We start from the raw sequence: 24,618 nt of genomic DNA, 5'->3' as shown, positions 1-24,618 counted from the left end.
AGAACTGTCTGGTTTTGAAGCATAACTGCCTTCCTAGAATGTTTGCTTCAAAAGGTGCAGCAAGAGAAGTTAAAATATCATTTAGCATGTGCTGGCATCAGGGGTGTAGGTCTTCACCTACTCACAACAGAGTGGTTTCCTTCCATTGACTTGAGAAGTTCAATAACGTCAGAAGTTAAAAAATGTGTTCAGTGCAAAGCTTAGGCAGCTAAATCCCCATTTTGCCAACACACTCACATTAAAAATTCTTCTGAGTACAGAGAGGAAATATCTAGTGCTTAAAGCAGGAACCAGAAAACCTGGATTTTGTTTTTGTGTTACTTAGGGGCTATGACCTTGGCAAGTCAGCCTTCTGGCCCCCATTTAGTAGTTTGTAAAGATTTATAATACACACCAGGTTATAGAGCAGTCTGAGCTTTTCAAAGCATGTTTCAAGAATTATTTTTTCTAAGTTAAAGTCTACATTAAATATAAAGAACTAAAAGTATTTTGTAAATATGCAATATTTTATTAATGTGAACATTTTGTGGTCTTCGACAGTAGAAATTTTTTTTCCCTTATGGATGTCTTTAATGGATATGGTAATTGAAAGCAAAGTACTGTAGAAAATTCCAAGTTTTCCCTGTAAGTGCTTACATATGTATGCACATTGATCTGGAAGGCTGTAGAACAGTATTTTTAGCAGTACTTTTCAATATCTGCTCTGCGTGTTGCATGAAAGGCATGGAACACCAAAGAATGAAGGATCTGAGAGCATTTTATGGAAATTTACACTTCAGAAGATTTGCATATCTAGTTAATACATTTTGTAGATTTCTGCATGCTTGGGCTTTCTAATTTCACACCCTCAACCCCCAGGGGGAAAAAAAGGAAAAGAAATTTAATAAACATCAGGCCAATACTGTGACCAGCCTCACTGCACAGAGCAAAAAGGATTGGGCTGGTCTCTGGGCTGCACAGCCTTCCTCACATAATTTATTCCAAGGCAATACTGAGAAATAAACTCCATAAATGCTTATTCTAAGGCATTGAAGGTTTCAAGTCCAATTTTGCACTTGCTATAGAAAATTAGTAAAACCCATTGGAATGAGAGCAGTCTGTATCCAATGTGGTTCCTAATAGGAAACCAGATGCTGTTGGTTTAATGAGGTTGATGGGCACAAAAAGACTGATCCAAGACTTTGGAATGTTACTCCAAAGTGTTACTTCCAATCTTGTTTCCACTTTCAGACACAAAAAGACTGATCTGCTCAGACTTTTGAAGTATTAAGAGAATTTAAACAAGTTTAAAGTACAAATTAAAGCCTTAAATGCTAGCATTCCCTGTTAAAAACATCAGCAAATAATGTGTTGGGCCATGAAATAAAACTTCCTTGTGATCACGGTTGTCTTTTCTCAAGAGAAATTGTTTAGAAACTTTGGGATTAAAAGGGCAACTATGCTTCCTTTAAGGAACATACAACATATGGGAAGAAAAGAACAGAATTGGAAATAAAGCTTCTCTTGCTGGTGGTAAGCAGTAGTCCTGATTTCAAACACAGATTAATTTTATGACATCATTCACTGTCACTGTAGAAGAAATAGGAGAAAAATCCTGAAATTATGTAACTTTACATGTGAACTCTTAGGATTTCATAACCTAATTGCCATTCTATCATTTTATCTTCAAGAGGCACTGAAGCATTTTATGATTCACCCTCAACAACCCTCTTCACAGAGAATATAATTTACAAAAGAAAAGGCCTTATACTATTAACCTTTTACTTCTTGAAAAAGGTCTCTGAATGTCAAAATACCAATTTACCCTATAGTGACTCTAATACCTGGCTTCATAGCCAGAATGATTACTAAGCTTGAGGATTTCTGTCTTAGAAACCCACTCTATACCATTAAAATTATTCTAATGCTATTGTAGATTACTATCTCATTAAGAATAGTCTAAAATATTTAACTTTATTATTCTTTCTTTAAAATGTCTTTTACTGAAACTTGTACCTTCTTTATTGTCTGCCATATACAAACATTTACCCTTAAGCATAGGGAAAATCAAAATTCACATCACAGATGGGGTTCTTTTCCAAGATGCTGTGCAGAAAACATATTTCACATTTCAATACAACTGCTAAATATCTGGCAACAGCCTTCTTCCTCCATAACCATTGTCAAACATAATTATTTACAATTTCCAATCGTTATTTTCACTTGCATTGTTAACCTGATTTTTTAATGCCTCTTCTTTCTCATTTTAGCTTGGCCAGTGGAATTTTGGTCACATTCTGCAGGATGCACTGCCCCTGCCTCTCACACCATCCCCAACAGTTCTGTGTTTCCAGGAGCACAGCTCAGCACTGAGCCTTTTGCCTTTTTCCCAATCTAGAAATGAAACTTGATATAATTTTAGCAAGTAGACTTTTTGAAGGCTTTTGTGGACATCTTTCCATAACTGCCCCTGAAGGCCATCAAATAAAGATCCACTCTTATACTACCCTCCTTATTAAATTATCTGGAGGAGTTTCAAGCCAGACTGGGGTGGGACACAGCTCCCAGGTTGGGGCTGTTTGTGCTGTGACAGCTTTGCCTTCATTCTGCACCAGGTGGTGAGCACAAAATACCAGCTGGGCCACTTGGGCTTGGTATTTAACTCTCTTGAAGTAGATGGAACAGGGGACAGTAATCAAGAAAGTGACTAAACAAGATTTAAGTAGTTGAAGATCTGAGGGAACTAAATCCAAAATATATGACCACAAAAAGGAAGTGATCGAGTTATTCTGTTACTGGACATGACAATAAACTAAGAAAGTGGAAAATAATTGCTGCAGGAAGACTGGATTCCTGGTCACTCTTGATCAGTTTGAATTTAGGATGAAAATTTCTCCACCATTTTTTTGTCATACAACTGCTTCCTGGTGCCAAAATGTAAGAAGTAATTCCAGAAATGGGACAGAATTTGTCTTTTGTAAACAGGCAACCTGGAACATGTTCAAGTGCATCAAGTGCAAATTTATGTGGTTAGTGGTAATTTTTTTGACAATCTAATTATTGAAGTAGCATTGTAAGAGTCTAAAACAGCCAGGAGACAGATTTACAAAATGTCAAACAAAGGCTTTGAAGTTTCAATTGGAAGTCTAAATTGTTCTCTTCTCCATTTCACACAAACAAGATTTTTTTTTTTTTGACCCAGCATTTTGAATTGGAAATCTTTCCAGTGTAATTAGGCAGAATAAATATGCAGGGGCAAAGGGCATGTCCTGGAACAGAAAAGGGTGTTGGGTTTGATTTTTTTTTTATTAGAACAATATAACCAGTGGGAATATAGTCAAGTATTTTGACTACAGTTAATAACATCACTGCTTACTGACACCTTAAGTCTCTTCCTCGGGATATAAATTGCTACTGCCCAAGTGTAAAAGGCCAACAACTCTGGCTGGTCCCATGTTGTGGTTCCATTATTCAAACTCAACATTAGCTTCACTTCTCTCTCACATGTCATTTTCCAGTGTTCAGCTAACATCAACTCCTAAAGTTTCTGCAAAATACATCACAAATTCAAAATTACACTTGAGGCTAGACACATTCAAATCCTAATCCAGTCTGGTGGGTACTATGGCAGTATCTCTCTCTCAATGCAGCTTTTTGGCAAGCCAGCGCGAGCCATTACCATGACAAACCTTTCTGCAGAGCCTGGCATCAGAATTCCATACCATCACCTTTTAGTGACGTCAAACTCACCACATCCACATAAGGACAACAGGAAGTGTCCTTTGTACCTTGTGTATTTTGAGACAGCACTCAGACTGCAAGGTCTCCTTCCAGGTGTTCACCTTGATCCTCACTGCTATTTCAAGGTCCTTATGTTGCTGGCGTTCCCAGCAATGCCAGAGCATCTCTGTGCCCTGAGTCACCAAAGTCTTGGTCAATCTGCTCCTGCAGCTGGGTCACCCCTGCTGCCACTGCCACCCCCAGCTCCCTAAGCTGGGTACTTAAAGCAGGAGACGCAGCCCAGGGGGGCAGGGGCTCAGCTCTCCTTAGCTGACCTTGGTCCGTGCCTGACTAGAACAAGCTGCTCCTGAATTCTGGGCTGCTGCCAATGCCTTGGTTCATCCTCTGGTCCTGTGATTTGACTGATGTGATGAAAAAAGCATCCTTGGAGACTGGACTGAGTGGGGGGAAAGAGGTTTCTGAAAACTCAAATGAAAGGCAAACTTAGTAACATTTTGGGGAGATGTATGCTGGTTATAATGCCCTGCTCTACTTCATTTATTTTCCTTAGAAAATATTAAATCTCTCAAAAATAGCAAAGTATTTCTCTACCGAAGTTACAGAGGAAGGAACAGGTAACAGGGGAACACCCAGAGCAAAGGGCTTCCCATGTACAATCAACCCTCCAAACATGAACTAAAACCATTGTATTTGAAATAAAGTTTCATGAAGTTACCCGTGCTGACACCACACTACTGCCACAAAGCCATTCTTTCACACCTGAACATCAGTTCCCCTCAGCTTTTCATCATGGTGCACTTGGGAGTTATTTTATCTGACCTCCAGAACAGGCTTGAGGTGTTATAACATCTGGAATTTCCACATTCACTGCAACCCAGACAGACAGGTTACAGGAAATGATGAGCCACAATGTAACAGGGGGCCACAGTGAATTTTCAGCATCAATAAGGGTTGGAGCTCCAGACCAACCTGCAATTCTTTCAGTAGGTTCAGGACAGCCATCTGTAGATGCTGCTGAGCTCCAAGACATGAGCATGGTTGAATTCAATGCAATTAGAGCTGGAATTTTCACCTCTGAAAGAAACTTCTCTGCTTCCTATGCTGCTGCAAAACTAAATAACAAGTAATACATAATGCTCCTACTGCACAGACCATTTGTCAAGACAAAAAGAGAACATGGAAAACTCAGAAATGAAAACTCAGCAGTATCTTCTGAATGTACAAATATTAAAGAGGAATCATCTAAACAGCAAGTGCAAGAGACCATGGGTAAGCTCAGGATGTACCACAGACTCAGAGTTTTCTTTTCACCATCCTGATCCTCACCTCCCAAAGAAAGAAGGACCTGGAAGAATCCTCCCCTTAAACCTGGGCAACACTACAAAGACTAAATTCATACTCAATGTTTGAAAACACTGTTCAACCATCTTATTGCTGCCTCAAAAAGCTTTGTGGAAAGAGATCTTCACCTGTGCAAAATAAACTTCTGAAATCACTCATCTAAGTAAGTATATTTTAGAATTGCAGGGATTTTTCTTCCTCAGTCCTTAAGTTCTGTGATTATAACACCAGGAAAAGATTTGTTCTTCCTGCTGAAGTTTGTTACACATAAAGTCTCATTTAAAATTCTTAAGTACCCTGGCAATAACAGAGCTATTCCAAGAAATGACAGGGGATGTTTTTAGAGAGCAGCAGAGTTACAAAATGCAGACTAAGAAGAAATGCAACCACGATGAAATATGTTAAGCTGTATACTTTGGGTATTACTTGTGTATACAGTCACAGAAATACCCAGATTTTGTAGTAGGCCTCTTGACCCATTCCATAGAATTATTGCCAAAATCTTTAAGTGTTCTGGATCTGCTTAATGCAAATATTTTGGTTGTAATTATTGATTACTTCACTCTTTTTTTTCAGATCTTGGAGACATAGTTTCCTTCAACTTCTTTGAAATTAAGAACTCTAACATCTGAAAGACTACCTTTATTCAGACTGCAAAAACTTTCAGGAATAAAAAATAGTTCATAAAAATTACAAGAAAGTCTGTGGTTTTCTGGGGCTCTTTATTTTAGTGGCAATTTTTTGCATTATTTTTTAACTATTACAGTTGTATTTTACTTTGTTAAAGTTCCATTATCATCAATTTGCTACCAGTTCAACATTCAGCTGTCAAATTAAATGCATTGCTACAAATTGCTTTTAGATAATAGATACCTAAACTTTCCTTGAAGATATTCAAAGTGCACTGCATCTAAATTACCTGCTTTGGAACTATGTTGACTTGGAAAATTTTAGGATCAAACTAATGAGTACCTTTATGTGCACATTATTGATCTTTACACGCAAAAAGAAGAAATCTTGAACCATTACTCATCTGAAAGTGGTTTCCAAAACTGCATCACAATCACTTAAGGGTTCTCCTGAACTGCAGAGGAAGCTCAGCCCATTTAATGCACTAACCAATAAATTCTGCAGTTATTTCAGCACCCACCTGGATTAGCTTTTGATGCCTTCCTGGGTGAAAAATGTAATGCAATTTTCAGTACCTACTGTTTAACTACCTGTTAGATATATTTTTTTATTTTATATATTCCCTGTAAAAACAAAACCCTCAGACACAATGTAAAAATAAAATCAATGCATCGCCTGTGAGAATAAAAATCAATACCTTAACGAGCTATTTTAACACTTTACACCAAATTATTTCCATCCAATATGAGGGAAAAAATGCAGAAATTGCAACTTTTTCCTGAATTTATGCACTCACTGCCCTGACAATGATTATTTTCACTGCATTGTGGTCAGCACACAGTGTTTGTGATCAGTGCTCATCACATTAACACAATATAAGAAATTTAAGATTTTTTTTACCAAAATATTCAGGAAACTATAGAGAGTAAAACAAATAATGGAATTTAGCCTTTAAAGGCCTTTATGGAAGGAATGACAAGGTTCACTAATAGTGAACAACCACCCCTTTTCACAGATCTTTACTAATCTATCAGAGGTTATCAACAAGGCTCACTGAACTTTAGAAAAAGATAATTTTTCAAAGAACTTTTCAATTCCTGCCTCCAACAGCTACTGTCACCACCACAGAGGACTCTTCCAGCTCAGGGCTGTTCTTCCCTTTGGAGCATTTTGATGAGCACAAAGTCCAGGAATGAATTCAGCATTTGATATGCTGCCAACAGCAGCTGACTGCCTACTTTTGCTATTTTTTTAGTCTTATGCCACAAACCTTCTTAAGACTCAGTTCACTGTAGCTGGCTCTCCATTCTGAATTTAGAAATCCCAAGGTTAGTCAGCACCCACCAAGGCAGAGCTGTGAGTTTCCCGTCATTGTCAGCACACACCCAAATCCCATCTCCCTGAATGGGGAATCCCTGTGCCCCTGCAGCTCCTCTGCACAGACACCAACACTCTTCAGACCCAAAGCCTCCAGCTGCATGCCATGAATTCTGATTTGACAGATCCACTTCTGCAACAGGATATTTTCCAAGCTGTAACAGCTCAATGTGCTGCAAGAGAGGTGAAGTCCATTCCACATGTGCCTCAGTATTTCCCGCCTCAAGTGCTGGGTAGGATTTGTGCTGCTGTGTGCATCCTCTCTGGAGCTTTCGGCTGCTCCCAGAACAATGCCACAGCTCCACCAGCACCAGCTGCTTGATTGATGCCTCCTTACCTCACTCCAGCTTCTCCTTGAAGAGCTGCACGTGTTACAACAGCACAGAGCTCTTCCACAGCCTCACAGGAGTTCATGTTCAGGGCCAGAGAAAGATCCTAACTCCTGGTGCACAAACACTATTTAAACCAAAATAATCTGTCCTGATCACAGCTGCACAAGAGCCCAGAAGAGAAGCCTTTTCACTTCTCACCTGAGCAGCACAGCAGTAAGGTGAGACCCAAGAAGCAAAGGTGCCTCAAGGTGAATGAGCAGAAGAGCAACGGGCAGGATGACAAATCCTTTAACAGAGATGCAGAAGGACAAATTCAAGGAACCCACATCAGTTCCCTGGTCCAACACCCATGGAAAGAAAATCTATCATACAAGGAAAGACCCTCAGAACAGCACAATTCTCACAGTGCAAGAACAAAACAGCCACTGAAAGGCTCAGCTTCAGCACTAAATCCTGCCCCCAGGTAAAATTAATTGAATATATTACTAGAGACCACATCTTCTGTAATGGGAACTGCACCAAAACCAAATAAAGATAATGGCATTCTGAGTGAGAACATTAGTATGGTTAAATATTGCCACGAGGTAACTGCTTTTGGCAGGAAAAAACCCAACCTGTTATGGTAAGGTGATTTCTTTCAAAATACTCAATTCAAACTAGATCAGATGCATGCTTTGCATTCATTATTCACTCACATCTTTCATCTGAGGTTCTGATGTCTTCAGATGTATTAACCTACCATAAGAAAAACTCGCCTGGAGAAGGAACCAGGTATTAGTACAGTTTCATTTAATGGTGTTGAATTTGCAGAACAGGTGTTGGAAATTTCAAACCAAAACCAGAACTCTCTTGTGATTATTTTAATCCATATTTTCTCCTGTCAAATTAAGACATTTCTATATGAATCCTAAACTGAACCTACTAATCAGAGTTGAGAGTCCTGCTTCTCTGCTCTCCTGGTGTACAAGGCTGTCCCATGCTGATTCTGCCCACCAGAAACTGGATGTGTTCATTCCCTGTTATACTCCAGGACCTGGCCAAGGTCTGCCAGCCTATCTTCACGGACTTCCTGACTCGACAATTTTTACCTCCAATTTCAAATGGGAATTTCTTGTAGTCATAAGCAAGTGTTTGGCATAATGGAAGCATGATTTCTGATAAGAGTTAAATACCTACATGAAATCTCAAACAATTGTTACTAACAATGCTCTAACACAGCAGAAAGACTGGGAAATATTCCAGAAACACCCTCACTGGAGTAGACAGAAAGCATTCACTACCAGCATGAACGAGGTTCACACACTTACTGTGGAGAGGACAGATTTGTCAGAATATTTTGAGTTTCCTTTTGAAGCCAGTTGTTGAAGTCACTAAGGTATCCAGCCTCGCCCCCTAAACCAGTTAGCAAAAGGAATGTTTAAATAGAAACCATGCTTGTATTGTCTTTGGTTTTGTTATTAAAAAGAAATAAGGAGGGAAAACTTGGCTTATCTTTCACATGTCTTAGCCTTAAACTACTTCTAAAGTCAATGATAACTATCTGAAGTTGTAAACATCATACACTTAAGAGATAATACAGAATTCTCATTTGGGGAAAAAACCCTAACAATAAAACCTCCTACAGCAATGCTCATACTATTCTCATTTTTTCTTGTTAAAAAATACTAACTCTTGTGTTACTGAAAAAAAGCTATTCATTAATGATGCTTTTGAAAAACACACAAGGTAAAACTGTGCTAAGTGTTCCTTAAAAATATCTGCCTTCCTTCCTTCCTGCACTGAAAAACTCTCAGTGTGCTTATCAAATTTCAGGATGAATGATAACACTTTTTGCAGTCTAAATATTTAATAGAATCACTGGTGGTTTTTATGGAGACACACTGCATGTGGAATTGCTTCTTACATGAACTCTAAAAAAAAAAAAAAAGACTCCTAAAGCTATACTTCAAAATTGAAATACAGTGAAATTTCAACTTCATATTAAAACCAGTTGGATTACTATAGACTGAAAAGCGCTGGTAAAGTCCATACTACCACATCCCATTGCAGGATACGCACCGATCTCAATAAAGTTCCAACATTCTGAGATTTAAGGAGATTCTAATCATTTACTAGGATTAATAGCTTTCCCTTTTTTTAGTGTCTAGTAACACCTAAACAAGCAATGAGTGATGGATGTTCCCATCAAAAATGTTTATACAGTAGTCTGGGCATGAGAAATTATCCCAGCAGATTGCAGAGGAAAGTGACAGCAAGAGCTATTGCTTCAAGTGTCATTCAGCTCCTGCAAGTGACGTTATAAATCAGAGTCTCCAAGTATTCCATCCAAGTACTGCTGCTCCAATCATGAAGGAAGCTCCAGAAACGCCCGAGATGGTAGAACAGTGGGGGACTGCAGGTGGTGACAGTGTCCCAGATGTGACAGTTGAAGGGACACTGAAAACTTCAGTTTCATTTGTTGGTCATAGCTATTGTAGTAAGGTAGAAAAATTATAAAGAAAGGCCTCCTAAAATCAAGCCTGATCTGTTAAAATCAGTGGCTGGCTTTGTCAAAAGCAGCTTTTTGCAAGCTCCCATGTGAAAGCCATCCTGGTGTGAGCAGTTCGTTAGCATAACAATCTATTCCTGGGTGAAAAACCACCAGCACCTGTATAAACTGTTTTTACACCATTAGATAGAAAAATTAAAACTATCTCTCACAAACAACTTTTCCTGCATGTACACCCCGGGGGTTTGAGTGACCAATGAATACAGAAAAACAACTTGTTACTCACCAATAAGTAATTGGCAAGAAAGCTACTGACCAACTGGAGTCACACACAGGTCTGTAAAACTGTATAAAAAAGGAGTTATGTGAATAAAGAAGGGCTATTTTCCCTACCATGAAAAAATAGAGTCCTGTATGATTTATTCCCATAATAGGCCTTTTTAAAGGTGTGATTGAGGCAAGACTAATCTTTTCTGAAAATACATATTACGTAGCTAATATGTAGCTACATCTTATGTTTTACGTATTATCTATTATCAGAAAAATGGCACAGTTTGCACAACTGCTGTAAGCAGGGAAAACAGCACTGATTTCAGACCCTGCTGATCCCAACACGACCCTGCAGTTGCTGGTTTGGCACTGCACAGGGTGAATACTGGTTTGTGTCTGTGCCTCACTTGGGGCTGGCACTGCCCCATCAGAGCCCCCACTCTGCCTGTGGCTGCTTGGAAGGAAGGAGTGAAATTGGTCTCTTACCCAGCAGGTCTGATCTTCCTGCTGGCCCAGCACATCCCCGCACACAGAGCTCAGTGCCGGGTGCCACGAGCGGGTAGGGGCACACGGGTACGTCTGTCCTTGCAATGGCAAAAACAAAAAAAAAAAAAAAAAAAAAAAAAGACTCAAACCATTTTGTTTCCAAACTCAGCTGCTGCAGCTGCCTGGGGCCAGGCTGCCCTCGCTCCACATCCCATCTGACAGAGCTGCTGGAGGAGCTCTCAGCTGAGGAACATCCCAGAGTCCTGACCAGCCTTGCAGGATGGGTCCTGCTCTCCGTGCTCACTGGGGAGCACGAGTTCCCTCCTTTTTGCTGTGGAATGACAGAGACCACACACAGGGAGTGGGGAAACACGGATTGATAACAGGCAGTCACAAATTCAGACACTGCAGGTAGCATGAGGGCTTTGTAGCTCCTCCAAGCACCTCTACTCTCCTTTCTCCACATATTTTGGTCAATGACTCAAAATAATCTGCCACAGAGAGCTGAGCCTCTCCTGCACTAAATGTTTACTGTGTGTGCAATTGATAAGTTTTCTTTTTAACTCTTTCAGCATTTACATTTCAATATAACTGGCCAATGTACTCCTGCTTCCATCACCAGGGGATACATCTAAGATACCTCACACGCTTGTCAGCTTCAGCAGTCAGGGAAAGAAACAAAGTTCTCAGATCATTACATTCCTCTAATTACTGATGGATGTGTTACTGGTACATCTTGGGTAAAGAGAAAGAAAAAAAAGAGTCATTTGTTTCTTTCAAGCTCCCTTTTCTTTCTGAGGAATGCCCAGAAGAGCCAGCTGGCACTCACAAACTCTCACTACTTATTGCAAGACAAATGTTTACTTCCTTTATGAAGTGCAAAGTAGCACATCACTGACAGTTTAATACCAGGACCAAAAGCGATTTCCTGCAGAAATCAAAAAAGTAACCTTGATTAAAACTATCAAGAACCAATTTTGAGACACTGAGTTATCAGCTGAAAGAAGAAAGACTAAAATTGAGCTCAAATTTATTATTTTCTGTGGTAGCATCCTAGATTTCACTGAACAGAAAAATAAAGTTTCTGTTAATTAACTGCTTGGGAGTTTAACTAGTGCACTGCTACTAAATAACACTCAGTGCTGATTCAGAGGTCAGGGTGGTGGGGTTTTCTAACATGATGTTGTGAACAATCAGTTTCACATCCCAATAGATGTGGTACTTCCTTGTGTTTCTTAAGTCATGAATACTCAGCACCTAGTGCTGCAAAGCTTTCTATTGCCCTATTGTTTACTAATTATGAGAAAAATTTTTATCCAGTTTTGAGCTCATAAGCTGCTACACCACGCCTGCTATAGGAAATCTGTGATCCATGTGGATGGGAAAAAAAAAAACCACAGAAACAAAATCCATCCTACCACAAGAGGACAATCTTTTTCAGTGTAAGACATGAACAAGAGCAGAGTTCTACCAAGGTATACCCAGCTTATCTGTGGTCTCTCAGAATTGATGCACACACACTACAGCCCATTTCCCCAACTCTGTACCAGAATCAGAAGAAGCTTAGATCCAAAGGTAGCTGTAAAACAGCACAGTTTGAAAATTTATGATCTTGGAAAACACATAAAATCAAAGTCAGCAAAGAAGAAAGCACCCCAAAATATTAAACCCTAAAAGTATTCACACTCACTATTTCTTCTGCGGTTTTTTGACAGTTTAACTGTTTCTGAGAAACTTTGATCCCTTGCCAATTGCTTCCTTTTCCCTGGATCCAAGGCAGCTTGCTGCTTCCTTGGTCTTTTCCTAACTTCCTTTACCTTTTTACTTTGAGGCTCACTTTGGGATATGGAGACCCTCTAAATAGATATTTATGCTTCTGTTCTTGCTCTGTAGCAGAATTATTTAGCCATCTTTTCCATAGTAACTCCATTCTATGATACATTTCACAATTTGAAATGTGCTAATAAATGAAACAAAGGCAACTGAAAATATTATTCCTTGCATTTGTCATTACCAAGTTGCCACTGTAACTGAAATTCTTCTTGAGTTTCTATAAATTGATAGAAGCAAAACAAAGTAACTGATTCAGGGTGCCTGTTTGTTCAGGTTTTCTAAATGAAAAACTGAAAAGATGGCCAGGGCTGCATTAAACTTTTCTTAGGTGATCTTAACCCAGAAATAATTCTGTTCTACTCAACAGAGACTCCTGAGAATCAGGGATTCAGAGCTGACAGGATTATTTTTATGTTTACACTTCTAGCCTATTTCAGATAATTAGAATGTTAGAGGGAAAATCCACCAGGGAGAGTTGAAAGCTTCAAAACAGTTTTCCTTTAAACGGTGATTTATCTATGTATACTGAATTACAGCAACTTCACACAAGGTTGGCAGCTGTGGCACTGCCAAAACCAGACAGTAACACAGGGGTGGCAGCAAAATTGAGGTTCAGGGGCTGACACACTGCAAAGGCTGTGGCAAACACAACCCCGAGGCACCTAACAGAGAATCCATGCTGGTCTAAACTGAAAATAGTGCCCAAAGATAAGGAAACATCCATTCTTCCAAAAGACATCTTAGCAGGATCACAAACACAGTATTCTCAGAGTTTAGGAGGAAGAGAAGAAAACTCACCTAAATCTTCAAACAGGGAGGGGGGAAAAGCCAAAAAGGGTGGAATAATTGGATGCAGGGTAACTTGTTAAGTAACTAACATGTAAATAGGTGAACTTTGCTTACACGTGAGGGTGTGGGCTAATCAGCAACCAATAAATTGATTTTTAAGCACTTCTTCCTGTGGCCTCAGGACATGATCTCAACCGGGCTGAAAATAATTTTAAAGATCTAATTAACTCATTAGTTTGAAGTAAGAAAGAGTCTCGTCCTCATCACAAACAGCTGTAGAAGCCACAACAAAGCAAGTGTGGATGTTTTTCAGAACTCCAGAAATCCTGTCAGAGGAAAAAGCTGTCAGGGAAGAAGTCTGCTAAACTCAGAATTAATATCACACTCAGAACCCAGTGTCACACTCGATGGTGACAATTCACCCCTCAGGGATGGCAGGTAAATTACAGAATACTGGGAGGCACCTACTGCACATCCTTTAGTAAGAATATGTGGAATAGAGCTTCAAAAACACAACAACTCTGCAAACTACAAGAAATGAGTTTTCTTGCAATACCATTTCATTCAGAGAGTATTTTTAGAGATAAAGAAGTTGTAAGAAGACAGGGAAGAATCTGCTAAGATTCAGCCTGGGCGTCACAGTCTACAAGCTACCAAGGCACAAAATATCTTTGAGAAACTCACCTTGGATAGGAATTCCTTTGGATTCTTTATAGAACTTAAAGGCTTTGCCCCTGTGCAATTAAGCCAACAGCCCCTGAAACTCCCCTGGGTACCTCTTGCTCCACTAACACAATATCTTTATTTAGGAACTCCACATAGATCCAATATTATTCAAGGCAGTAATGATTTTTATTTTCATTCAAGCAATTATATGCAATCAAACATACTTCATAAGCATGCTGCTGGCAGTATCTGGAATTAATGAAAAGAACAATGCCAAAATGCAAAACTAACCAGAAAGTCTGGATGAGTATGGTGGCTATTTAGAAATGATGAGCCCAGATTCCTGCAAACAATTAATCAGAATCTCAGGCAAAATAAGGGAACAATAGTTAGGGGCAACAGTGGATTACAAACCCTGAGATAATACTCTAGAGAGAGCAGTGAGGGAACCAGCTTATTGCTGGAACATGTTCACCCACCCGAACCTGAATATAGTCCAGTCAAGCTCCTGAGAGAAATGAGAACCTCTCCAAAGAGGGCAGGAGAACCAGCACCGAACCATGACTTAGGTAACACTCACTGAGTGGGAGTGTAGCCTAAGGGGAGGCAAACCTGAGTACACAAAGAGGTAACAGAGATCAACACCCCAGTGCTTGGTTCAGGAGAGAGCAGAAGAGCTCCTTCTCTGCCTGGTGCATAATCAGCACTGCACCAGGAGCTACTTTCTGCCACTCCAGTGCCAGATTCTTGACTAATGCTAAGAAACATTAGTCTAATATGGGTAGAGAAATCCCATTTCCAGTAGTTGTTTATCACTAGGGAACAGCATTTAGGCACACAGTTAACATCTCTGGAAGGGTTTAGGACTAGTAAATCAGAAAAAGGCACAGTATCATTTTATTATTCAAATTATTATTAATTTTGAGAACATGACACAATCTTAACTTGTAGCTATTAGATATATATACACACTGCTATTACAACCTTTAGGGTTCTGGTTTGCAGTTTATTTGGGTTCTTTGCTTTGGGCATTTAGATTTTTTTATCAGTACAGCATAAGGGCAGATTAATTTAAATTTAGATTTTTTTAGTAGATTATTTCAGTTTGAAAGTTGAAGACCACAAGCTTCAAGAATTTACAGTTATACCACTATGAATCCATGAGAAAAACTCTTAATCATTTTTATTTCAACCCTTTATTTAAAATACCAATCCACCTCTCCTGATAACACATTTTTATTTATTGTTCATGTGGTAATAAGTGTTCAATAATTCCTTCTTACTCTGTCTGCATTCAATAGACAGATTATACTATCAAAGAGAAAATGATAAAAAGGGGCCAGTATTTGAAGTGGCCATATATATATATATATATTTTTTTTTTTTTTTTTTTTTTTGTGTTTGCATTTAAAGGTCAGAAAGTCCTACCTAAACTTTGAGAGCCAGGAGGTGGAAGCAGACCTCCCACGTGGCACTGTACACTTACAGCCCACCAAAAAAGTGGATTAGAAGTTGGATAAAATAAAGTCCAAAACCACAGCTGCCCCATGTAGATTTTACCTATGTGTTATACAAACCAGTTTTGTGTCTTCCTGGCCCAGCTTCAAAGTTATTTTCCATCTTTGGAGGATAACAAAATCTTAGACAAGTAGTTGGTTCTTCTTGGGGTATTGTTAAACACTGGGATTATGGGAGATGAAAAAACATCTGTTGCCCCTTAAGCAGAGGCTGGTTTTGCCATCAGAAATGTTGAGTTTGGGTATTCTTTAGGAATATTTCACATTGCCATGCTCATCTCACAAAGTTCCTTAGTGACCACTGACATCTGCTGCAATCTCAGTGAAGTCTGAGACTGAAGTTTGGTATGGAATTGTGGCTCTCCATTTCTTTGAAGCTTTAAGGCTCAGAACTTGAGGGAATATTTCCAAAGCTTTGTCACGGCCCAGAGCCAAAATCTCCTCTCCAAAACAAGAGAATGAGTAAAACCTTTGGGTAATAAACACAGTGACACTGATTTATTTTTTAATAACCTAAACACTTCATTTAGCACTGTGTTGGGCCTGACAATGAAATTGCCAGCTACTTACTCACACAGTCCACCAAATCCCAAGATAAAGGCTTCTGTTAATCCTCTGAAACTTCTTCTGTACTACATTTTATAATCTATTCACTACACTAACTTGCCAAATGGCAATAATCTTCCTGTTTTGAGTATTTCTATCTCAGCTGGAATGACACTCTGCCCATGATGCTTGTGAGGAGACTCACACAAATCACAGCTATCCTGACATGGCAGAATGAAACCATGAACTCCAGCCTTCAAGAGGGAGAAAAAAGCTGGAAAGTGATCCATATCAGAGAAGACATCAAAAAACCCCTGCCAATCTCTATAAAATCACTTCAGTGCTTCCATTGTTTATAGAGCTTACATATTTAACATGAAAAATGTATAATACCACTAGAATCATCACTTTTAATAAATATCTATTAAAATGAAAGTTGAAATTAATAACAGTGATGAAGTATTGCAAATTAGTTGTTACTTCTCACACAACAGGTGGTACAAAAACCAAGAAGTTTTCTTCCCTGTCCCTGTAACTTGGCACACACACCAGTTAGAGTTGAGGATGGTTTCAAAGAAACACCTCACCTCCATCCAGATGAATATTCTGAGTTCCCAGTTTCCACAGCAGCAGTGTTATATATGAAATAAAGCAGCAAGAGCCATGAAACCCCTGCACAAGATGCTTCAAAGTGCATCTGAAGCTCTTCAAGACAGGCAGCACCTCCCATGCAGCTCAGGGAGGGCAGAGTCCTGCCTTAGAGAATGGTTGGAAAGTTAAGTTTTTCTCCTTTGTTTTTTCTTTCCCAAATAAACTTCATTTGCACCTTCCAGCCAACGAGAGCTTTTCAGTTGTAATATTTTCACTCATTTAACCCTTCAGTGCTTTCCAGATGCACAGGTCTATGTCAAATGAAATTTGATCAAGTGCTGCTTTAACTGTTTCACACTGTTTGACCTCAGCTGAGCCACAGAAATTTGCCATAGTTCAGGTCTTCCAATCAGCACAACTACATCTCATAAAAGCATTTTTGCTTTCTATCTTAAATGGATTATAACATTGAATGGTGCAAGCACACATGCACTGAACTATTTGACTTAAGGACAATTTAAAAGAGATGAAAATTAGATAATGCTTTTTCTGTTGCACAATATGAGATTAAATGGTTTGTCACTTTCTACTTCAATAAAGTGAATGATTTAAAATAATGCTACCAACATCAATATTCAGTGGAGTACTAAATTGGCTCTTCAAAATATTGCTCACATATTTACAAAGAGCATAAAAGCTCATAATTCTCCCTGTTCTCTGCTTGCTGTTACATTCCATTCATTAAGTGCCTGAGACATCCATTCCACAGCAAGACAGAGTTGATGTCATTCATACACAGCCATTTAGCTAAAATAAATTTGGTTCCTGCATAGCCAGTGTGTCAGCTCCCATAAAAGGCATTTACACCACACCACAGAAGAGTTGTCAGACTTTTTTTTTTTTTTTTTTGAAAGCTAACAAGGATTTAACTTTCTATATGTGAAATTTTACTTAACTTTATGATGCAGAAAGATTAACTCCCTCTGGACACCTTTATACCTTTGCTGATGTGTTTAAAGGTTTAAACCTTGGAGCTGTCACCTGTAGCAGCCACAGCTCCACAGGGATCACCAGCATTGCTGGTTCAATTTGTACCTGAAAAATCATAATTCCTGACCCCCCCAAAAATACATTTCATACTGCTCTTGACCTATAAGTCATCTCAAAGTAATTTCCTAACCTATCTACCTTCTCTGTTGCATTTGAGTCACAGCCTCCATGCCTCTGTATTTACTGGCAATATTATATCCTGAAGGGTGAAGCAAAAATGAGCTCCAACCTCAGCTTCCACATCCACTGAGCCTTCAGCTTAGTTTGTAGCAGCACTGATGCCCATTTAAATTGCTTCAAGCATTTGTTCAATTTGTTCTTATGCTCTGAGATGGATCAAACTTTGATTTAAACATACAAAAAAATCAGTAAAGCAAAAGTGTCTTCAGTGAATGCTGAATCTGCAAAGTCACAGCTGAGGAACCCCAGCACAAAGAGTTCAGTGAAATCTAGGATCTTCCCAACTTCCATCAATCTAAGTGTTTTGGTGTAGGTGAGAAAGAACGTACCTGGTTGCCTCCAGTGGGACTGGTTTTAATACACTTTCCCAGAAACAACCAAAGAGAAAGTTCAGCTCTTAATGCCCCTGCCCAAATCCTGGTAGTTGTTCAATTCTCTGCTGGCAGTTGTGTTTTTTTTAGAATCTGCTCAAGTTCATTTTTCAATTTTCATTTTCAGTACTCTCATACTGTATTTTTCTTTCTGACATTTTTGTTATTTTATTAACTGCTATGCAATAAAGTGACACTGCAAGAAAACAAATGGACACTAAGATGAAGCACAGCCAAAATCCTGGAACACTGGTGAGATTGTTGAAGGTGATGAAGGAAGAGAGAATTGCAAATGACTCTTCTGTAGAGGAGCATAGCCAGAGCTCAGTGCAGGAATCCAAGGACACTGCCCAGAGCCATCAGCAGCACACTCCTTGGAGGATCATTTGATCAGATCCTTCCATGGAATGGGAGTTGCCAGCACTGCAATCATCACCAGAGTGCATGTGGCAGACAGCTCCTAAATGCTTTCTTCAAATTGACCTCTGTATATTTTGGTCTGAGTGAGAAAATTTCAGAAAAAAAAATCCATAGACTATATATTAAATTATCTTTTATATTTTACCCAATTGCTCGAACTCTGAAGCTGCTGGAATTCAGTTTCTTGTTCCTTTTGATAGGAAAACTAAGTTTAATAACAGTTCATAAATTATACTGTTAGTTACAGAGAACGTCCCTTGACAGCATTTTTAAGCTCCAAATCACACCAACTAAACCCTAAAAGCTTCTGGATCAACACCATTTTTCACAGAAATAAAACCTATGGGTTTTTTTAAGACATGAAGACACTGCAAAAGCTAAGCCAAGTTCCTCTGTTAAATGTTGTGCAGAAGCCTAAAAGCAGAGGGGGCAGATGGAGCTGGTGTCCAGGCTGGGAGGGGGAATCAGGGCAGGGACAACCTGACCAGGGAAGTGATGAAAGAGCTCAGTCTCCTGTCCCTCCCACTGGGATGTTTCAGTCATGTGGGTACAATGGAAGCAGTCAATAAACTCCATTTTAGCTGCAGGGAGCATCAGAAACCCCTGCACTATCATTCTGCATGTTGATTCATGTGCAAACAAAAAAGGTGGCACACTTGGGGACACGAGGACATCTAGGAGCCTCCTGGGAGCATGGGGAAAAGGGGTCGTGTAAATGTTTTCATTTTTCTGAGTCAAGTTTCTCAACATCAGCTGCAATATTCAGCTACTGAAAACAGCAGGAAAGGCTGATAACAAAGTGCCCAGAACTCACAGCATATGGATCCATGTCTATTTTTTGAATTAATGGGCATTTATTTCATGGTGGTCATTCCAAGAACCACTGAAGGAATTTCTAACTTCTGAGAATGAGGCTTCATGTCAACTTTTCAGTGTTAAATTATCACAAGTAAATTATCTCTTTAGCTCATAATTATCTGCAAAAAGCATAGTTATCCAGCAATATTATGAAATATAATGTCCCCTAGACTTGCTATGAATTATTTATGGACCCTCATACTAAGGGGGGGAGAAGAGGAGGGCATTAAAATCACTAAGTTCCATGGAGTTACAAAGCAGCTATGTTTTTTTCCTGTCCATTTAACCCGACCTCTCCAAACTTCCTCAGCCCATGCTCAAATTCCAGCAGTTAAAAGCTCCATTTTGATTGTTGTTAGAGAGTTTTACTGTGACATTAAAGCCCTCCTCTCCTGCAGCATTCCTGATCAACAAGCTATAAATGACCATCCCAAGGAGGATTTTAGCACCTTGTTCCCATACTTGCAGTTCTTAAAAACTGGAAAGACTTTGGATAAGTAACTTGGGGGGGGGTTAAGGGGCCTAAAGGAGGAACCTGTGTCATGATCCACCCCGAGGGTCACATCTTAAGTGTTTATGTGCATTTCGGTTCCCTTTGACTTTCCAGGTGAAAGGATGTGTCCTCCTCCCCCAAAGGCTGTGACTCAGAAAAAAACCACTCAAAATACATTTGACAATTCAACATATTGACATTCTAACTCCTTGAAAGCTACACACAACCTCTGAAACCTGTATCATAAAGACAAAGATAATAACTACTACTGTCATTCTATTTATCTAAAAATAAATCAATTCCTCATAGAAAGAGATAAGCATTAATAATAACTGAAAAATAAACAAATTCTTCCTAGACAACACACCATTTCTGCATTACTGAATTTTTTTTCCACACTACTGTTTTTCATCAGCTCATGTTCTTATCTGCAGCATCTATCCCAGGGTAACTGGTATTTGCAGGAAAAAAAAGTCTCTATCAGTATTTGCACAGAGGTTCACTACATACAAAATTTGTCTTGGTAACAGCACAGAAGAGAAAAGGAGAACATTTTGCTCAGTCAATATCTCGTACAATAATTTGATAACGGGGCCAAGCCCGTGCTTATTGTGTATCCAAACAAGATAGGCAATAAAAAATGAAGGACACTGGAGCCAGGGACTGTTTCCTAACACTTCAACAAATGAATTCTCAACATCAGTATTCTGGCAGTGCTGCAGTTGATGGATCCACACAAGAGATGACATTATGCTATCTGAAAAACTAACTGGAGTGATAGCTGTCGTATATTTTGCAGGGACTAAGACCTCATAGTGAAAAATTGCAAATAGCACTTGAAATATCCATGTCATTTGTGCAGTTCTCTGACCCTGCAGCAGAGCTGGCAAACTTCCCAAGCTATGTTAATGGCTAAAGAAGGGCTAATGGAAGGGACGTGTGATGGGATTCTTGGGGCTCTCCTGTGCAGGAGTTGGACTTTGATGTTCCCAGTGGGTCTCTTCCAACTCAGGATATTCTGTAATGATGCTATTCATTTAAGAGATGGAATATCTTCCTACTACACCATGTCCTTTCCTCAGCTGCAGAACAGCAGCCACAAAGGCTGCAGACACTAAAATGTTTTAAGCCCACTGTGTCTGTCCTGTATTTTTATATCGGTGCGAAGTGACAGAAGCAGCAGCAAAGAGCATTAGAAGAGATGGCACTTTATTATTCCTGTGAGAGTAAGTGATTTTCACTGCTCCTTTCCCACACATCATGTCATGCTTACCCCATTTCCACCACTAAAAGGATTTTTTACCTTTTTTTTGTCTGGGTTAGGTGGGACAGACTCCTCAAAGTACATTTTAACACTTTGTACAGACTTGCTATGTATTTGATCTATCTTAAATGCTTAATAGAGGTCAAAACAGTGGGGATTTAAGAAAAAAATCTCATGCTCAGATCAGTCAACAACCAATTCTCATGTAAAAAGCACCTACCAGAGCCAGTGTGGTGATTTCAAACTCTGTCTGTGATATCATCTGTCTAGGTTTTCTTATGCTGAATACTTCTGAAAAAAACATGTCTTCTGAGTTATTATTCTTATTTTAAAGACGCATATCAAACCTAAAGTAGAAACACTGTAGCTCTCTTTCCACAGTTAAGCATTAGATGGAGGAATGTAGATAGATGGAAGAATATATAGATGGAGGAATGCAGCTCAGCATCAAGAACTTGCAATAGAGGAGCTTTAAAATGAAACTAAATTAAGGAAAACATCTAAATTCTAATTAATTTGGTGACAACAGCAATTCAAATTGAGTCTTCCATATCAAAACCTGATACCACCCTCTACCACAATTAGTTTCATCAGAAACTGATAATTCCCAGGAAATGAATAAGTCAACAGCCAGCATATGGAAGAATTCAGTTCCAGGAATTAACAGCTGCTAAATGTGCCTGGTCAGTTGTTGACCATTTTTAGGTCAACTGCCATAAAAACCCACTCTGGCCATGAGTCATACACAGATTAAAGCAAAAGAAAACAGGTGGATTAACAGTTTCTCTCATTATCACCAGTGGGTAAGTCTCTGGACTGCTATCTGTTAGCAGAGTCTCATAATTGCTCTAAGTGATCACCTCCCCTGAAAGCACAACTCAGCCTGTTGCATCTTGCAGTGCAGCTGACTAATCGTGCTCCTACTCAAGGAGAGTCAGTTACAGGAGTGGTAAATCAAATACATTTCTGTTTGCTTTTCATTCGTTTTCAGAGATCTGCATTAATTAAGTTACTGATTATCAGAATGAACAAGACTCCTAAGGCTAAGATTTTACATGAGTCATCTCACTTTCAACTCAGGGAGCCAAAACCTGCAGTGTCTACATATTGTTCCATAGGAAGATAATGGAATCTGGCATCTGATGCCACCCTCCCCTTTATAGTTACATCACACTATTGTATTTCCCTCAACACAGCAGAAATCAAAAAGGGCAATCTTTGTTTATAGTTCCAAACCACTTCTAATAAAGTCTTGAACCAGAAAGCTCTTTTATTTTTGGCAGTGAGAAGTGGTGGGAGGGTGGGGATGGAATGTCACACTGAAAAGCTTTGCTCAAGGTACAGCTACAGGTTGCTTGATCCATCCTTGGGGCCCTTTTCTGCAGCAGCTCTTCCTGATGATCTCACAACCCTTCTGTGGGTACAATACCTCCCAGAAGGCAAGGCTCCCTCCCTCAAATTCCTCCAGGGCTCCACTCTTGGAGTTAAGTGTCCTAATTGAGCATTCCAGTTCAGTTTACTTTGGGGAGAGAGGCACCCTAACAGCAAATACACAAGCGAGTATAAAACTAGGCAGGATCACAGCTTCCCTCCTGGGCAGGAAAAAACAACTCATTTAAATAGGGTTTTTTGGTACATACACAGGACTTTTGCAAAGATGAAAATTCCTGGTGCTGTAATTCCTAGCATGTGGTACAGACAATTTGGAAAGCAAGACAATAATTTCATGAGTTTTTCCCAGGTAAATTGTAGCTTTTGAAAATAAGTAATCCAAGGAGCCATGCACCTAAATTATCCAAACAGCCTGTTTTTCTTAAACCTGTATCTCTCCAAGAAGCAAAACAGGTGAGAATATTTTAGACAGTCCTCTCAAGAGCATGAATGAGTGGTGGCTTAAATGCCATCATCTTAACAGATATGTTGGATAAAAAGCAAAAATCTTCTCCCCTCCCTCAACTGGCCCCAGGAGAAATTATGAATTCTGCAAATCCCTCAAACCAACGAGGTGAAAACCTACAGTCAGTAAAAAATGAACTGCAAGAGTCTCATGGCTGATGGTGATGGAGCAGTCACATGCTACTTACCAGCCTCCAAAGAGGCTGACATGCTGCAGCCACACTTGTTGGAATACAAGCTAAAGAACTGTTCAAAGCATTTGAGAACTTTATATGAACCCTTTGCATAAAGTTTCTTTAATTCCAGCAAGCTAAATCCACATCAGTCACGTTACATTATTGCACAAGGAATGTACAGAGAGGAGCCAGGCTCCTGGGATTTTTTCATCTTCATATTTGCAATTAGCACTCTCTCTATGATTCAATTCTTTTACAATCACTTGGTGTTCAAAACTGGTAAAGTTGTTTTCACTTGAACTACACATGCTACAGTACACAACAGGGTAAGTTCCAGGATATTCATTTGGCAAACTAAGGTTACTACATCTCTCTGGCACCAAGTGACAGCATGACATCTTTCTGTGGAGAAAAGACCATCATGGTGAAATGGCTTATCTTTCCTTTGATTTGCTTTGCAGTGTTCTTGTGATAATTCTTATCTATCTGGAGCACTTAAACTAGGGGCTATTTCTGTGTTTTCATGTTGTTTGGATTAATGGGAAGCGCATCAGTAAGCCCTTCGGTGACTTGGAATAGAATGAGGAGGACAAAGAATTGGAATGTCAATGTGCTCAAAGCACAGACTTAGGAGTTCACCTGCCCTGACACCCCAAAACTCAGTGCCTTATAACCTGAGGTGAGTGATGGTAAAGTGGCAGCACCTTGTGCTATAGCCTGTGCCAGAACAGAGCTCCAGAGCTCTGGGGAGAATTGTCCCCGTACTTGAAAGCTGTGAAGCACAAAGCAGCCAAGCCCATTCAGACTGTGGCTCAGCCTGGCTTGCTGTCCATGGGGAGGTGATCTGCCCACTGCTCACCTCCTCCTCCACCGTTTCTCCAGGCACCTGCATTGTCCTGGAGAGCCTCACGTGACCCTAGACCTTTTCTAGAAGTTAGCTCATTTCACATGACCCAACACTCCTACAAGATACAGGTAAGTCTCTAGAAGCCACACAGCCTGATTTGCAAGCAAATTATTGTGACATAAGGTAACAACCCAAAACCTCTGTCCTCCAAATATTCCACAAAGCAAAGTGCTGTCTCATGGCTAGACAACACAGGAAAACTATAATCACAGCCCAAATGAGAACCTTGAATTTTCCCCAATATGTGAGCAACTCATGTATTAAAGCCTTTCAAGAATGCAAACTGGGAAGAGAAACAATCACCTCATCAGTTCAATTTCATATCTTCTGTTTTATTTTAAGGCTTACTAGTAAGGGCTTTCATGTATCTGGGGAACTTCATTTTGTTTAACTTTCCAGTCTTAATGTTTGTTTAAT

At 39.5% G+C, this 24,618-nt stretch overlaps 1 protein-coding gene across 1 annotated transcript in view; it reads right to left on the bottom strand.

Moving 5' to 3' along the window:
• The window catches only part of SLIT3 (slit guidance ligand 3), a 483,584-nt gene extending 479,470 nt beyond the window's left edge, over positions 1-4,114 (bottom strand). The window contains exon 1 of the mRNA XM_068205597.1: positions 4,035-4,114. The gene's annotated coding sequence lies outside the window, so the exon portion shown is untranslated. The remainder of the gene's footprint in view (positions 1-4,034) is intronic.
• Between the last annotated feature and the right edge of the window lie 20,504 nt (positions 4,115-24,618).

The sequence above is a fragment of the Anomalospiza imberbis genome, chromosome 15 (genome assembly GCF_031753505.1).
Source record: "Anomalospiza imberbis isolate Cuckoo-Finch-1a 21T00152 chromosome 15, ASM3175350v1, whole genome shotgun sequence".
NCBI lineage: Eukaryota > Metazoa > Chordata > Aves > Passeriformes > Viduidae > Anomalospiza > Anomalospiza imberbis.
This window is presented reverse-complemented; position numbering and strand designations above follow the sequence as displayed.